The sequence below is a fragment of the Carassius gibelio genome, chromosome A24 (genome assembly GCF_023724105.1).
Source record: "Carassius gibelio isolate Cgi1373 ecotype wild population from Czech Republic chromosome A24, carGib1.2-hapl.c, whole genome shotgun sequence".
Taxonomy (NCBI): domain Eukaryota; kingdom Metazoa; phylum Chordata; class Actinopteri; order Cypriniformes; family Cyprinidae; genus Carassius; species Carassius gibelio.
This window is the reverse complement of record NC_068394.1, coordinates 9,247,457-9,264,121: the sequence shown is the minus strand read 5'-3', so window position 1 is coordinate 9,264,121 and position 16,665 is coordinate 9,247,457. Positions and strand designations below refer to the sequence as shown.

General features: G+C 35.6%; 1 pseudogene; it reads right to left on the bottom strand.

The window, feature by feature from the left end:
- Positions 1-2,335: 2,335 nt before the first annotated feature.
- On the bottom strand, positions 2,336-15,924 carry LOC127946602 (queuine tRNA-ribosyltransferase accessory subunit 2-like; annotated as a pseudogene).
- Between the last annotated feature and the right edge of the window lie 741 nt (positions 15,925-16,665).

Sequence of the window (16,665 nt, the reverse complement as noted above, 5' to 3'; positions counted from 1 at the left end):
TTCTGTAAATGTATTTCAGAAGTTGGGCAGTGGGAGGAGGTGATTAAATCATTTTATTATTATAATTATAACTTTTTATATATTTTAGAGGTTACAGTTTTTATAACCCTGATACCAAAATTTGTGACCTGTCTAAATACAGTAATAAATAAGATGTACAAAAATGAAGGTTCTTTGATAGTATCAGTGGCTCCATGAAGAACCTTTAACAACCATAAATCCTTTTCAATGCACAAACGGTTCTTTAAAGAGGAAAAAGAACAAATGTTTTTCATACTAGTGGTTCTTTAAGGAACTGTTCACTGAAAGGTTCTTTGGGGAACCTAAAATGGTCCTTCAATGTAAAAAAAAAAACCTTTTGGAACAGTAATTTTACATTTTAGTAAGTTGAAGTAATATATCTGCTATTAGTTTAAATAAAAACATGGAATTTCTGCGCTTATTTGAAGGTGAGAAACAGTGTCGCGCTCATCAAGGTCACTGCCTGTGCATGCTGTGCAGGAAATTGAGTGATTTTCAAGCCAACATACATTGCTTAAATAATCATCCATATTTTCTGCCTGGATGAACCGCTGATAGTGTGTAAAGCTCCAGACTGCTTTATGAGAATACTTGACCTTTGTGACAGTGTTATGTTCTTCCAAAATGAAAACTGGCCTGAATTTACATCTCCAAAACAATGATGTAATATCTCTCTAGCTCTTATTTTGACTTGTATAGTCTGGGAAAACTCACAAAATAACTCCCCTGAGGACCTCTCTGCCAACCAAACCAGCAGAAGACCACAATTTGTATTAATTTCATGCTTATATTTCTCAGAGCAAAACTACATGAGAAAATCACCAAAATGATTTCCAAGGTGAGGACATGATTTTACTGATAGCCTACCCCAGTTCTCAACAACTCTATTAGATTCTCCGAAGGACATGAGACACATTTGTTACCTGTAGTAGTTCAGCATCAAGCACCTGAAAGATCCTGAAAACTTAAGGCCTGGTTCAGATAAATCAGTTCACACCAAAGAAAGTTAACAGATGGATGATGGATTGAGACGAAATTTCTCCTTCCTGTTTGACCTACAGTATTCAGCTGCAAACGTTACCAGCACAATAGCCAACATTGACCTAGATTAAACAGTGACTTCTACGTTAGCACTGCTTCGTGCATCACTACACTAAAGACTATAGACTTTTTTTTTTCATGCAACCAAATCTTGACTTACCTGCGTTAATTTTCACACCACGGACTTGCTCTTGCTTATTTCAAACAAATGTGATAGCTGCCATAGTGTCTTTGTTATTGATTGGGTTAGGGTGAAAAATATAGCTGCTAGCAGAGATGCAGCAAGCATAGCAACCACGTCAACTGCAAGCATAACAAGTGCAGCATGCAGAAAAAGCACAGTGTGTACAACAAGCATAACAATCACAGCAAGCTCATCAAAACGCATCACGCTGAACAGTCTTAAATCTCAACAATGTGTCGTCCAATCCTGGCAAAACTGGTATCCACGGTATAGATATGATACAAGAATCCAGTTACCATGATTATCTGACAAACTGTGCAAAAGTTATTAGAAAAAATATCTCATGACCTGTAGGTGGCGCTGTTCCCAAATTTGGCATGGACCCTCAGAGCATGTTCCAACAAAGTGTACAAATTTTTGTTACGAATGATCAAAGTTTGGTGATTGATCATAGATACAGCCTCTGAGCTAATTTCGGGTCAACCTCGTTGGTGACAAATTTTTTATACAATTTTTTTGATTTTTTAAACTAGAGGTGGTGCAAAACAGACCCCAAAGTTATTAAGGGTTCTATTGCACTGTTAAAAAACTAACAAAAAATAAAAAAAACACACACAAAGAAACCAAGTTACTGGCTTAAATTTTGAAGTACAATCACATTTGCAGTTCAAGTAGTTTCAACTTAAATTAAATAAAAAATATGAGTTGAATGTTGCATACAGTAACTTATTTAAAAAGGGTACAAATGACTTATTTTGATGAGTTAATGTAAAAAACATGTTATCTTGACTGATCGTACCACTTTTTATAGTGTGAGAATCACCCCGATAAGTGTGCCAATCATTTTCCTAATTTAGGGCTTCCATAGATTCCCATTCTGGAAAAATAACAATAAGAATACATTAGGGGCTACAGCACCTTTGGTGATTGGCCTCTAATGACCTGTATAATATTACTGTTAAATTGGCATGAAGTTTGTTTTGTTGGAAGGCAGATCTTTTTGTACAATCGTTACATTGTAATTTACTGTTTTTTTTTTAGCCTAAGGTTTAAAATAATACACTGGTAAAATTATAAAATAATCTGAACTCAAGTATTCATCTATTTTATTTTTTGATGGGTAGAAAGATAATGTACAGTCAGCCGAAGCACAGGCAAATTCTAATAAAATGAGACTCGGCTGGAAAGAAATCGTAATACTCTCACCCCTTCTTCATTTATACATTGCTCAAACTTAAATGACCCTTCAGGAAATATAACATTGAGAATCCATTGCAATCAAGCAGTAAATCTAAAAAGAAACTGTGTAAGGTTTCTCAAGTACAGCTTTTCAAGTCAATTCAAACACTCCTGCTATATTAAATGGGTCAGAAAGTTATAAAAATGATAAATAAATAAAAACATCAAAAGGTAAAAGTAGACAAGGTTCATAAGAGGCAAAAAGTCTTGAAGTATTTCTTCAATGATCTAAAAATAGAGAATTACGCAAGGATTAAAAGCTGAATGTCAAGTTTATGATTAAAAGGGGAGACTGGGGCTAGTTGTCACGCTTGTTCTTCAGCGAATACTTCTCTATTATTGAAAGTCAATTTCAAAGTCTTGGCTACCTTTTTCCTTGAACATTTCCACAGTAATTGCTTAAAAGAAACACACTACACATTTCTATAAATGACTTTTGCTTAAAACCTCGGGAGATAAAGCCCTTGTGAGGAGTGGAAGCTGGTTTGGGATAAAAGTTAAGTCAAAATTAAGTGCATGGGACTAGTGGAAAGTTATCCAGCGGTTCAAACCTTTTTTTAATGATCTCTCCTGGCTCTTCAGAAAAGGTAATTGGCTGAAATGTGGGGAGGAACTCACCTGCCGGGAAAGAGACTCTTTGCAGCTTTTAAATGGAAATGCTACTTGCTTTCACTCATACAAGCACACAGATTGGAGTTAACACTCAAAAGTGAACACTAATTTCCCCATATATACAGTGGGGATCACACGGAGAATGTAAGTAAACATTATAAAGTGACATCAATAAGACTTTCTAAAATTCATATTAATGATAGTTTGCAATAATATTATAATTTAATTTGCACTGTATCTATTTTGGAAAATGAGGTTTTAGTTAAATAATTTGCAAACACTTTCAGACAATTTTCCATTGATTCCCTCTTTGATTTCCAATTTCTGCAGCTTGCACCTTACTCAGGCTTTCTCATTTTACTCTTTAAAAACACTCCCACTACAACACCACTCTCTATTAAATATTTAAAAGATTTTTCTGTACTGTAGTGTTTTCTATTCTAATCTATACTACTATCTCCTTATGAACTGCATGCATTGTAGCAGTCCTTTTGTAGACTGTCAAATGAATGTTTCTCAGTGTCAAATGCGCTCATGCATCATTAATTATAAAGGTCATAAAACAATCAAAATTGATAGTTTTGGCCCAGGATTTTGACTTGGTCACTACAGTATTTTATCCATGCTACAATATACACAGATTTAACTTTTTTTTTTGCAAACTTTTTTTTTTTTTTTTTTACAAGCAATGGGGCACTTTAGGCTTTGCTAGATTGTGAAAAGGAATGTGAAGACCAGGAAAACACAAATACAAAAAAAGTAAAAAACCTAGATTTGCATTGTGGTTTAAAGAATAATGTCTAAAACTTAAAAGTATACTTCACCCCAAAATGAAATTTGTGTCATTAATCACTTTACCCTCATGTTGTTCTAAACCTGTAAAAGCTTCATTCATCTTCAGAACACAATTTAAGATATTTTGGATGAAAACCGGGAGGCTTGTGACTGTCCCATAGACTGCCAAGTAAAATACACTGTCAAGGTCCAGAAAAGTATGATTATGACAATATCATTATTGTAGGTAAGAAATAAAAAATGCAGCACTTTCCAATAATAAAAATATAACTCGTCAGAAAAATGTGTTGAGCAAAACAGCAGGTGGTAATTTTCCAGAGCTTGAGAGAGAGAATCTGAGCAAGTTCTGCTCTTTAAAGAGGCAATTTCACCATTATTAACGCTCCTTCTCAGCAAACTCTTTATTTGATGGAGCAGATGGCAAATTTAAAATCCATAAGCGAACTCTGAGATGAGCCATGGGAATCTTGAAAGGTTTGCTGTGTCACTCACATTAGCACTTTTTGTCTGATATTTTGCATGGCAAGAGCACATGCATCAGAATCCAGCTTTATATTCATGAGACACATCATCTGAAATCAAAGCCTCAAGTATGCTCTGATGTAGGTGTTCTTTTGTTCATTTTTTTTTGCCTGAAGTCCTTCAATCATTTCAAATCACCTTCTCTGCAATGGAGCACTCTATTTTTAAAGTCCTGCAGACGGTCGCTGGCTATTGCCTCCCGCAGCGCTTTGAAGAAGCCAAGGTAATGCGTCATGTTGTGTAGCATGAGTAAAACACTGCCGAGTAGCTCGTTGGTCACCAGTAAATGATGAACATATGCTCTCATATGCTTTTTACAGCAATAGCAGCCACAGCCCTCAACAAGTGGGCGGAAGTCATCTTGATACCTGAAAGTCAAACACAACTTTATGACGCAATTTGCCACACCAGGGCATGTGTTTAAGGGAATTAAAGTTAAGGACCTTTGAGTGCCTTTAATGCAAAAAATAAAAATGTAAATAAAATAAATAAATAAATGTTTTTTATATATATATATATATATATATATATATATATATATATATATATATATATATATATATATATATATATATATATATATACACACACACACACACACACACATATATATATATATATATATATATATATATACACATATAATAGAAACAATAATATGGAGCTATCAGCAACTGTTTCAAAGTAGGTTTAAAAATATTTCATGCAAAAACGAAACACTAAAAAATCTAGTTACATAATCAAGGCATGTTTTCCACAAAATAAATCCATAATTGTCCATGATTAAATGCATATTAAATGTACAGATATATCAATGCTTGTTAATTAATAGTCATATTTATCAATGTTAAGGGTTTTGTTATTCAGTAAAAAAGGCACTTCATACATATATCATTACTCCTGTTGATGTATACAATAGGTTTTATAAGACAGTGGTTTGAGACATGGGTGTGGGGGTTGGAAAAGCTTTGTTTAATATCCTACATCACTGCTTTGACCACTAATCTGATCTGACTCTACGTAGTGATAGAGGGAATATTCTGGAAATGCACTCAGAAGCGAGTATGAATTACTAACATATGGCATTTATTTTTCCTTATATCAAAGCTAAGGTGATTGAGATCATGAAAGATGGGCAAGAAAGAATTAAATGTGTATGAAAGCATTGGTAGTCTCATCTGATATGAGCAAATGAAACCACAGGTGTTTGAGGGGTGTCTCCTTCCGTACATACACACCTTTTATCTCTGAGGTTCATTTCGAAAGGCATCATATTTTCATCACCATTTGAGTTCAGCTTCTTGTCAGCAGGCATCTCTCCGTTGAATTCCAACACTGTGTCAAACATACACGATTACATATTCAGTACAATTGCTTTACATACTGGTGTTCAGACTTATTAACCCCCCCCACCCCCCAAAAAAATGAGCAAAGTAGTATGTGAAAATAAATCCAAAAAAATAAAATAAATCTTCTCAAAATAGAAAGTGTCTTTAAGAAAACAGCTAAAAGGTTGAAAATACCCTTCTTCACCATTAGAGCAATAATTAAGACACTGCTGGATCATTAATGTTGTGGGACTATTCTTCTTCCAGAGGTTCTAGGACAATTATAGAAAAATACAATAATAATAATAATACAAATTTACTAAAAGGATAAAAAAATAGGAGTAAAACACACAAGACAAAATGTAGAAGTCATAGTAAAGAGAGACCACAAAGTGTTGGTTTAGAGATGTAAAGAAGGTGTGGAAGAAAAGAGCGTGTGGAGTAGAACTTGTAGTGACAGAAGGCAGCAGATCAGGGTGAGGCTACAGCAGTCTCCCTGAAGAGCTCTTTAATTGGCTGAGGGGATATTGCTTTCTCTCCTGATTCTGCAAGAGCCTGTCCTGAACTCTATTACCATCCTTACACATTGATTAGCTCCTTCTTGGAAAAGACTGCTGCACACCAACAGCCCAAATCAATTATTTATGCCTCATAGTGAATTTTTTATGTATCTTCATGTAATCCAGATACTTTGCAGACATATGCAGGGGTCTCTATTCTCACAGAACAGGCTTTTGAAAGTTAAAAAAATGTGGGGAACCATAATGAGGTATGACTTTATACAGTGGATATAGGAAATAAATCACCTATTTTTGAATTAATCAGATTTTGTTTCTCTGCAGCCTAAAATTAAGATTTTTGTTTTATCCAGCTGAATTTACTGAATTTAGGTAACATATAACGTCCAAGAATAAAAAAAAAAAAAAAAAAAGAATCACCAAGTTGGAAAAAACGATCACCCCCTCCTAAAAATGACTCAGTCAGGTGTAGCTAATAACCTTCTCAATGGCACACAAACCATTTGACTTTCAACTGTGGTCAGCTGTTGTCATTTTGAACATTTCAGCATGAAAAGAGCTTTCCTGGAGCATTTCAGTCCTTGGTAGTGCAACCGAAGCAAACAATCCACTATAGGTGACAAGTCACTGTCAAAAGATCTCCGTGATAAAGTTGTAGACAGGCATAAGTCGGGATATGGATACAAAAAAAATTAAAAGGCTTTATGCGTAGAAGCACAGTGAAGTCTGTTATTAATAAGTGGAAGGTATTTGGTACAACACAGATCCTCCCTGGATCAGGACGTCTCTCCCAACTGAATAAAAGAGCCAGGAGGAAACTGTGAGTCTAACCAAGAGACCTACAGAAACTCTGAAGCAGTTGCAGGAATTTATGACAAAGAGTGGTCATTGTGTGCATGTGACATCAACATCACAAATTCTCCACAAATGTGGCTTGAATGAAAGGATTGCAAGAAAAAAGCCACTTCTCAAGAAAGGCCACATGCAGTCACAACTGAGCTTTGCCAAACATTGCATGCTCTGGTCAGAGCTCAGACTTAAACCTCATTGAAAATCTGTGGATTGACTTGGAAGACTGCAGTCCACAAACGCTCACCATCAAACTAAACTGAATTTGAGCAAGTTAGTAGATACAAATCACAACAGATTAAAGGCTGTAATTAAAGCAAAAGATGATTCAACAAAATACTGACACAAGGAGGTGATCCTTTATCCAACTCAGTGCTTCCGTTTTTTCTGATGATATGTTGGTGTTAAATCTTTCACTTTGATGTTATAAGTTGCACTGATTGAATACAGATGGAAAAAACAAAAACTGTGCCCATCTGCAGTCTGCAAAGCAACAAAATGTGATTATTTTATTTTATTTGCAATACAATGGTGATTAATTAAGATATGTACTAATAAATATTCAATATTTTTCTAAAAAGTATGTATGGGTAATCAAGTAAAACAAAGTTGTTTCAGTTCAGTAAGTGTTCAACTAGAAATATAAATAATAATATGAAAGTTATTCTTATGTTTACTTTACAAAAATCACATCAAGTCACAATTACCATGGCATGAAGATTGGCAGTTTTAGAGTGATACTAAAAAGCCTTTTATTTGCACAAAAAATAAAAAGTATTAACTTTCAACCAGATGACAGAAGGCACATAGTTGATTGTGTACAACAGGTTTTTTTCCCCTCACAAATTCTTGATCATGATAATCGAAATTTGTGTATCTAATACAGTAGGCTTTATATAGAAAGTGTAGAAAACCTGGAATATCTTTTCAATAGTATAACTATGGGCTTCTGCACACCTGTAGGGGTTGATGTACCTGCCGTCTCAGGGTCGGGATCAATGCTGTAGTTGAAGGAGAGCGCGCAGCCTCGCTCCGTCACCTGGAAAGGGAAGAAGCTCTCAAACAGGTCAACTCCTGCTTCAACACAGCTAATGACCTCATCAGGACGGCCAACCCCCAGAACCAACCTGAAAGAGATGGCAAAAGCTCAATGCACTGCATGCTCAGGCTTAAAATACAATACGAGTCAAATAAATGCAAAAATGCTTTTTGCCTTAATGGGAGTTACTATTAATTAAAGGTTAACTATAAAGGTTAATTAAAGGTGACAGCTATCTCTGTTAAGCTTAGATAGGAAAACATATTTAAACATCGAATAAATTCCACACTTCAGCTGTAACAGGTAATTCTGAGGCTTTGGATCTCACAAACCTCAGTAAGTCAGATTATAGTGAACCCCAGAGATAAAATCAAAGCCAAGTTAGCCCAGGGTAAATCATTAAGTATTAATATGAAACCAGAGAATCTGCGTTTTTTTTGTGCAGGTCCCCACACTGCGTTTCAATGGAGATCCAAAAGCTTTATCAAACACATCAACAAAGTCATGCAGTGAAACAAATTGTTTTTGAGGTAAAATATATTTAGAAATTTGGATAGTTGCAAAAAGTAAAATGTGGATTTAAAAAAAAAAAATGTACAAGTTGTCTCTTATGTTCATCAAGGCTGCATTTACGGTATTTAAATAAAGCAATATTGTTAATTATGAATTTAAAATAACCTTTCTATCCTAATATATTTGAAAATATCATTTATTCCTGTGATGTGATGGCAAAGCTGAATTTTCAGCATCATTACTCCAGTCTTCAGTGTCACATGATCCTTCAGAAATTATTCTAAAAGATGATTTGCTGCTCAAGAAACATTTATCATCAATGTTGAGAACAGCTATGCTGCTTAATATGTTTGTGGAAACCACTTTATTCTTTTAGGATACTTCGATGAATAGAAAGTTCTAAATAACAGCATTTATGTGAATCTGACATTTTTATGGTCACTTTCGATGTATTTCATGCATCCTTGCTGGGGTTTTTTTTTTGGAAACCAATAACAGCATAAATACTGCAGCACAGAAACACCTTGTCCTGCTCTAAACCTAAATTATGTATCCAGTTCTACAGCCTGTCTGCCTTACAACCTTCTCCAGCTTCAGTTATTTGTGCCCTGAGATAGACCCAAGGGAAATGTCAGTTTCTGACAAGACTATAAAGCCCATTGGGAAGCAGCCCTCTTAAGACCACACTGAGCCACAAGGAACGCTTCAAAATCCACACTGCTTCACTTCCTGCCATTGTCTTGCTGTCTCTGTGAGATTCTCTTACTTCCTAGAGAGCGAGATCAGAGAAATCAATCATTACACCACTAGGAACTCAAGGTGAAGTTTGTTCCTGAAACCTTTCTAATCCCAGCACTTCCAGCTCCCCGGAAGGGAGAAGGTGGTTGCTATGGGCTCCTGGTGGGATGGAGTGTTGCTATGGCTGATGAAAATCGAAGTGCACAATCAGAGAGTAATAAGAATTGGAGATCTAGCCACTCAATCTCCAACTGAAGAAACATCTGAGCCTCCGAGGCAGAAATTTAAAAAGACACCTTTTTTACCTGGGTTTTTCTTGCGGAAGCTCTGCAGATGTCGCTTTAACCAGCTGAGCCCTCACATCCTGGTCCATGGCAGCAGAATGAAATCCATCCAGGACAAATCCGCCCACAGGACGCTTGGCAGTCTCTCGTGCCGACCGGAGCCTCTCCTCCATAATGTCTCCACCCTCCACAACCCCGAATATCTCGGCCTGTTTTAATTCCTTTAAACAAAGACAGTATGTTTACATTAATTTATTTAAATACTTCTCCAGATTTTACCTGTCAAGGTAAACAAAATTAATTTAAAAAAATCCAAATTAAATCCAAATTAAAAAAAAAAAAAAAAGTTAAATTATTTTGTATTATATATATAAATGTGTGTGTGTGTTAAAATTCTGGCACCTCCATCTCAATATATCATACAGCATGCCGACATAGATTCACATCAAATGTTAACTCAGGGTTACACTGCACTTATTCGCAATCACAAAAGTACATTATTTACATGTGCTTTAAAGCCTTTCTGGTTAAACATAATTTGCATGCTGTTCAAATGTTCTCTTTTTCTGAGCACGTACACCTGAGGGGCGCACACTCCAAAAAACCTGTCAACCAGCACCTGATTACAAGACTAAAATAAGTTTCACGTCTGATTGCGCTTATACTTAAAAAAAAACACACACAAGGATACACATATAAACACTGTTGGTTATGTCTAAAGTGAAAGTAAACATTTGAGAGAAAAATGGATGTGTGCCGCTATTAGATGCATGTAGCTCTTAAAGTGACAACAGAATAATTGTAGTGAACATGCTGCCGATTGTCATTAAAGGGATATTTCACCAAAGAATTCAAATTCCGCCAGTATTTACTAACTCTAATGTTGTCCCAAACCTGTATTTATTGATTTCTTCCCATTTTTATGGAAAATGTATTCTGCAGTCACTAACAGGTATTCACTCTGTGTTTTTGTGTACTAACCTGAGTTTTCTGGTGCAACACCAGACATTCATCCAGGTGGGCTAGGGTCCTGTCCACTGCTTTGCGGACTCTCTTGCGAGAGACACCGGCCTGCCATGTCTCTCCATCCGCCATGCTCTGATAGCAGTCCGGCTGGATAGCTGCCTGAATCGCCATGAACCTAGCCACTGTCAGCTCTATCCTTCCACCACTGCCCCACACCGACACTGTCTGTTTAATCACACACAACCATTAAATCCCTCACAGTTAACAGTAAAGGGTTGGCATAGCTCTAGAGGACACAAAAGTTATTTGTAAGCCAACCCGCAGCAGTTGAAATCCAATGAGATTTTACTAAATTGACTATTTGTAATGATTTAATTGAAGTGTTAGTGACAAAAAATGCTTAAAACAATAATTCGACACAGTTCTCTAACCTTGTTGGTGACGTGACCGGCAGGGTTGGTGTTCGCAGAATCATGCAGAGAGCAGAAAAGCACAGTATCATGAAGACCTGCAGGAAACCATCAGATTTGTGTTAATCACGTCAGAGGATTAGCTGATCGGATGTCTTTTGTAACTAGCACAACTCAAGCAGCTACTTCTAATCAAAACCGACATGATGCATTTAAATCTAAAACGTTTTATCACCAATTTCCATAACTGAAATTTTTAGCTATAAATAGTGCAAACACAACATATGAAGATCTGCAAATACACTTGTATTATTCCATTTAGTCCATTTACTAAATCCTCAACAGCGATGGAATGCATAAGAACAGTCCAATGCAATCAAGCAGAACACTTGTTCATTATGACAAAACTGCTTACTGGTGAAATAAACAATCAAGAGCTTTACTCATTATTCTGAAGATATAAAAATGCATTTATATGGAGATTAGGACAAATTGGGGCACTGATGAGTGTCATTGATGGCAAAAGTGTTTTTGCATAGCTTGTACAAACTATTTCCCAACTGTAGATTTGACAAATGTGAACATGTATGAAAGGAACATGAAGAGGAATCTAAATTCGGCATTATATGGAAATGATGGAGGTGAACTTCAGTGACCAACTTTATCGTGTACAACAATTATCTTTTCTTTTTTTAATGATCCAAATGGAGAACTAGCAGCCGCCTCAAGTGACTTTTTGAAATGTCTTTACGGTCACACATCTTAATATTGTGAATGCAATTACCTGTCTCATTTCTGGTTGGATTGCTGAAGGCAATGACTGAAACAGTGCCCTTCTTTTGCAAAATTAAAACGGAGAACTAATTCTTTGAAAATGCATCTGCGGTATGCATCCAAGCATGAATGCATAATTATTTCTAAACAGTCAGTGGTCTGCGAGCGAGGAGAGAATCTGAAAACGCCTTCAGAACTAAAAATCAACACCCCACTGGTAAATAAAGTTGGTTGAAAGCTAAAAGAATTTCAAAACCAAACTTTATTTACAACCCCAAATCAGAAAAAGTTGGGACAGTATGGAAAATGCAAATAAAAAAAGAAAATAGTGACTTCTAAATTTACTTTGACTTGTATTTCATTGCAGCTAATATGAACACAAAATATTTCATGTTTTGTCTGGTCAACTTCATGTCATTTGTAAATATGCATCCTTTCCTGTCATTCAGACCTGCAACACATTTCAAAAAAAGTTGGGACAGGAGCAATTTAGGGCTAGTAATGAGGTAAAATGGTTAAATAATGATGTGATTTGAAACAGGTGATGTCAACAGGTGATTGTAATTATGATTTGGTACAAAAGCAGCATCCAAGAAAGGTCTAATCCTTTAGGAGCAAAGATGGGCCGAGGATCGCCAGTTTGCCGACAAATACGTGAGAAAATTATTGAAATTTTTAAAAACAATGTTCCTCAAAGAAAGATAGGAAGAGATTTGGATATTTCACATTCAACAGTGCATAACATAATTAAAAGATTCAAGGTATCTGGAGGAATTTCAGTGCGTAAAGGACAAGGGCGCAAGCCTAAGCTGAACAACCGTGATCTCCGATCTATATATATATATAGAAAATAGTTATTTTATTTGTAATGCCATTTAATAATTTTACTGTTTTTACTGTATTTTTGGTCAAAAATGCAATGTTGCAATAAGAGCATAAGATATCGGTATATTTGAACTTTTGTTCTGTCTGTATAAAGTGCCTACCAGGAACTCAATGTAACTTTACAGGTGACAAGATAAAAATAATAATAAATCACTACTCTCATAGACTTCCTTCCACTGCGAATGCTGTGAAAATTTCAAGTTCTCTCAACATCAAATTTAGTGAACTGAGATCTGTCAGCAAATTGTAACATTTTACAGTCCCATGTGTTCGATTTGAAAAACTACTGGCGAAATATTAAGTGAATCGGAGGCATCTGGGATGGACCATCACACAGTGGAAACGTGTATTGTGGTCAAATGAATCAGTATTTCAGGTATTTTTTGGGAGGAATGGACGCCGTGTGCTCCGGACCAAAGAAGAAAAGGATCATCCAGACTGTTACCAGCAACAAGTCCAAAAGCCAGGGTCTGTCATGGTATGGGGTTGTGTCAGTGCCCTTGGCAAAGGTAACTTGCACTTCTGTAAAGGCACCATTAATGCTGAAAAGTACAGAGATTTTGGAGCAAAATATGCTGCCTTCAAGAAGACATCTTTTCCAGGGACGTCTCTGCATATTTCAACAAGACAATGCAAAACCACATTCTGCACGCATTACAAAGTCCTGGCTGCGGAGGAAGAGGGTACAGGTACTTGACTGGCCTGCCTGCAGTCCCGACCTTTCTCCAATAGAGAATGTGTGGCGCATTTTGAAGCGCAAAATGTGACAACGAAGACCCCGTACCGTTGCCCACCTTAAGACTTGTTTGCAGGAAGAATAGGACAAAATTACACCTGAAACCCTTAATCACTTGATGTCTTCCATCCCTAAACGTCTTTTAAGTGTTGTGAAAAGCAATGGCAACATTACAAAGTGTCAAATGCTTTACTGTACCAACTATTTTTTTAATGTGTTGCAGGTCTGAATGACAGGAAAGGATGCATATTTACAAATGACATGAAGTTGACCAGACAAAACATTAAATATTTTTGTTTATATTGTCTGCAATGAAATATAAGTCAAAGTAAATTTAGAAATCAATACTTTTTCTTTTTTTTTTTTGCGTTTTACATACTGTCCCAACTTTTTCTGATTCGGGGTTGTAGTATTAACTTTATTTTATAATGCATATGAGCTTAGGGTTATTGAAGGATTAGTGTGTTTTAGGGTGATTGAATTGTGTAATTTCTACTAGTAGCACCAACTGGAATTCCCATTTGTTCAAGCAATAGAAGTGACTTGAAACTGGTTCAATTTTATTTTGCTGTCTTCCGGGGTGCATGTTTCACCTTAAAGAATTTAACCATATTCCAAAACTCCTAGTACTGGAGTAGCAGTACTATGAAGATATTTTTTTTCAGGTGCTTCAAGTCTCAAAGCTTGTGCAGGACTGACCTATAGTCAATTTTTTTTTTAATTGTAATGTTCTTCATAAGTGTAATACTTTCTGCCACTGTCTTAGCTCCAGAACCACTTTGATCATTTATAAACCACTTGATGTGTGAATTTTCAAACTGTGTGAACTGCTTCGAAATCTATTAGCACTGCTGGCTAGAAATGACTTTTGAAATACTTTTGTGATAAAGATGTTATTTTCAATGATCTTGAACAAACTACTAGTGACAGTAGGTCATCTCTTCATCTAAAATGCAGTTGCTGGAACCCATTTGCAATTTTATGTCTGCAATATTTGGCTGAGGACAAATCTTTTTGCATCAGTCACCTGAGCTGTTAATGCCATGTGACTAATCATCCTAGAACCACAAGAAAACTGTACTATGACAACAGTGGGACTAGCTGATGGCACCACAAAAGACCCAAACTCTTAATTAAAATGGTGATTCACCGCTGACCAGAAGGGACTTTAATGAAAGTTGGCTCTCTGTGCAATAGAAACAAAATGTTTTATATTTAAATCAGTGCTACATAACTGAACAATTGTTTATAAAAGAAAAACCCAGACATCTTTACTTATAATTAAATATTAGGGATGTTTTTACAGGCACACTGTCTGAAGACATTTTTTACCAAGAGAAAGTGAATCACGAAAAGTTAGTAAAAGAGTGAAATTCTAACCTGCAAACTTTCTGACACCCTCTTTGAATTCCTCCAGAACCTCATGATGCTCTGCACTGAAAAAGAAGAAAAAAGTTATGAAATACTGAAATATATATATATATATATATATATAGAAAATAGTTATTTTATTTGTAATGCCATTTAATAATTTTACTGTTTTTACTGTATTTTTGGTCAAAAATGCAATGTTGCAATAAGAGCATAAGATATCGGTATATTTGAACTTTTGTTCTGTCTGTATAAAGTGCCTACCAGGAACTCAATGTAACTTTACAGGTGACAAGATAAAAATAATAATAAATCACTACTCTCATAGACTTCCTTCCACTGCGAATGCTGTGAAAATTTCAAGTTCTCTCAACATCAAATTTTGTGAACTGAGATCTGTCAGCAAATTGTAACATTTTACAGTCCCATGTGTTCGATTTGAAAAACTACTGGCGAAATATTAAGTGAATCCCTGTTCATGAATGTATAATCTGATTTTATAATTTATAATGTATACGATTCTTACAAGCTATCCACTGACACCTGTGTGACCGAGGGAAGATCTCTCAAAGTGTGTAATGTGTCCTGGGTCAGATGGGGAACAGTTGCACCTCTAGTGAATGCTGCCCTGATTTTCCAAGTCCAGTCAAAACTCCCAGACGACATCCCTGAACCACTCGAGACAGTTCCAGTCTCATCCCACTTGTTTGAATGTTTCTCAGATCTAGACGAAATGACAGCTCGTCACCTGCAAAAACAATATTCAACCTCTTTATTCTCTCATTTTCCAGAGGCATCTAATGCTTGACAAGCAAATATGCACAAATCAATTAAATAGAAGACTTTACTGTCTAGTTTCCCAACCTGAATTTAACATATATAACGGAATGCAAAGTTTGCGTTATACAACCGGCAGTCTACGCCATGAAAACTTGTTAGCAAAAATAATATGTCATATTCGACAATAAACCTTTTAAAAACTTCTCAAGCTTACCAATTTGATATTAGCTGCTTCCGAGAGCAGGACATGTGGGAACTGCAGGTCGCAGAAATATTCCGTAGGGCTTTGATTTGTGTCTCACATTTACGACGTCATAACGGTTCTACAGCGCAGAGCTGTGCATTTGATTCACATATAGCTACATTATAGCGTCATTACTTCTTATCTTTAAATTTACTGAGAACCCCTATTTGTTTTTTTTTGTTTTTTTTTTTATTTATTTATTTTATCCTATGTCATGATGCTTGTCTGTTGTCTGTTTTTAGAAATGTATTTATGCCAGGCCATTTGTGGTTGTCAAGTTCATGTTGTTCAATAAAGTTCCTGGGGGGAAAGATGCATGTGACTAAATTAGCCAATTTTTTTATTTAATGCAATTTAATTATATGATTAAAGGTTTTCTTTTGTAGATGGTTTATTGTATTCTGCTTAGTCCTGCAAGAGAGCTTGTACAATAAGGTTCATTAATGGTTCATTAACTATTATAGTCAACTAACTGAATATAACTAATTCCGTTAACTGAAATTAACATTAACTGAAATAAAATTAAATATTAAAAACGTATTAAATCTTAGCTACAGTTATAAGGTAATAATAACTAAAAACGAAATAAAAATATATTATAACATAGAATGTGTGTATATGTATGACACCTACAGCCTCTTATCTGAGGTAAGCACCCTAGATTGTCTATCAGAAATCCTATTACTTTATTTTTGTTTATGTTAGAAAGATATATCTTTAGATTTAACAAACATTTCTTTCGTTGTCTTTTCGAGCCAACTCATTATATTTTAGATTACATGCTGCACATTGTCTGTTTTAAAGAGGTGTACTTGT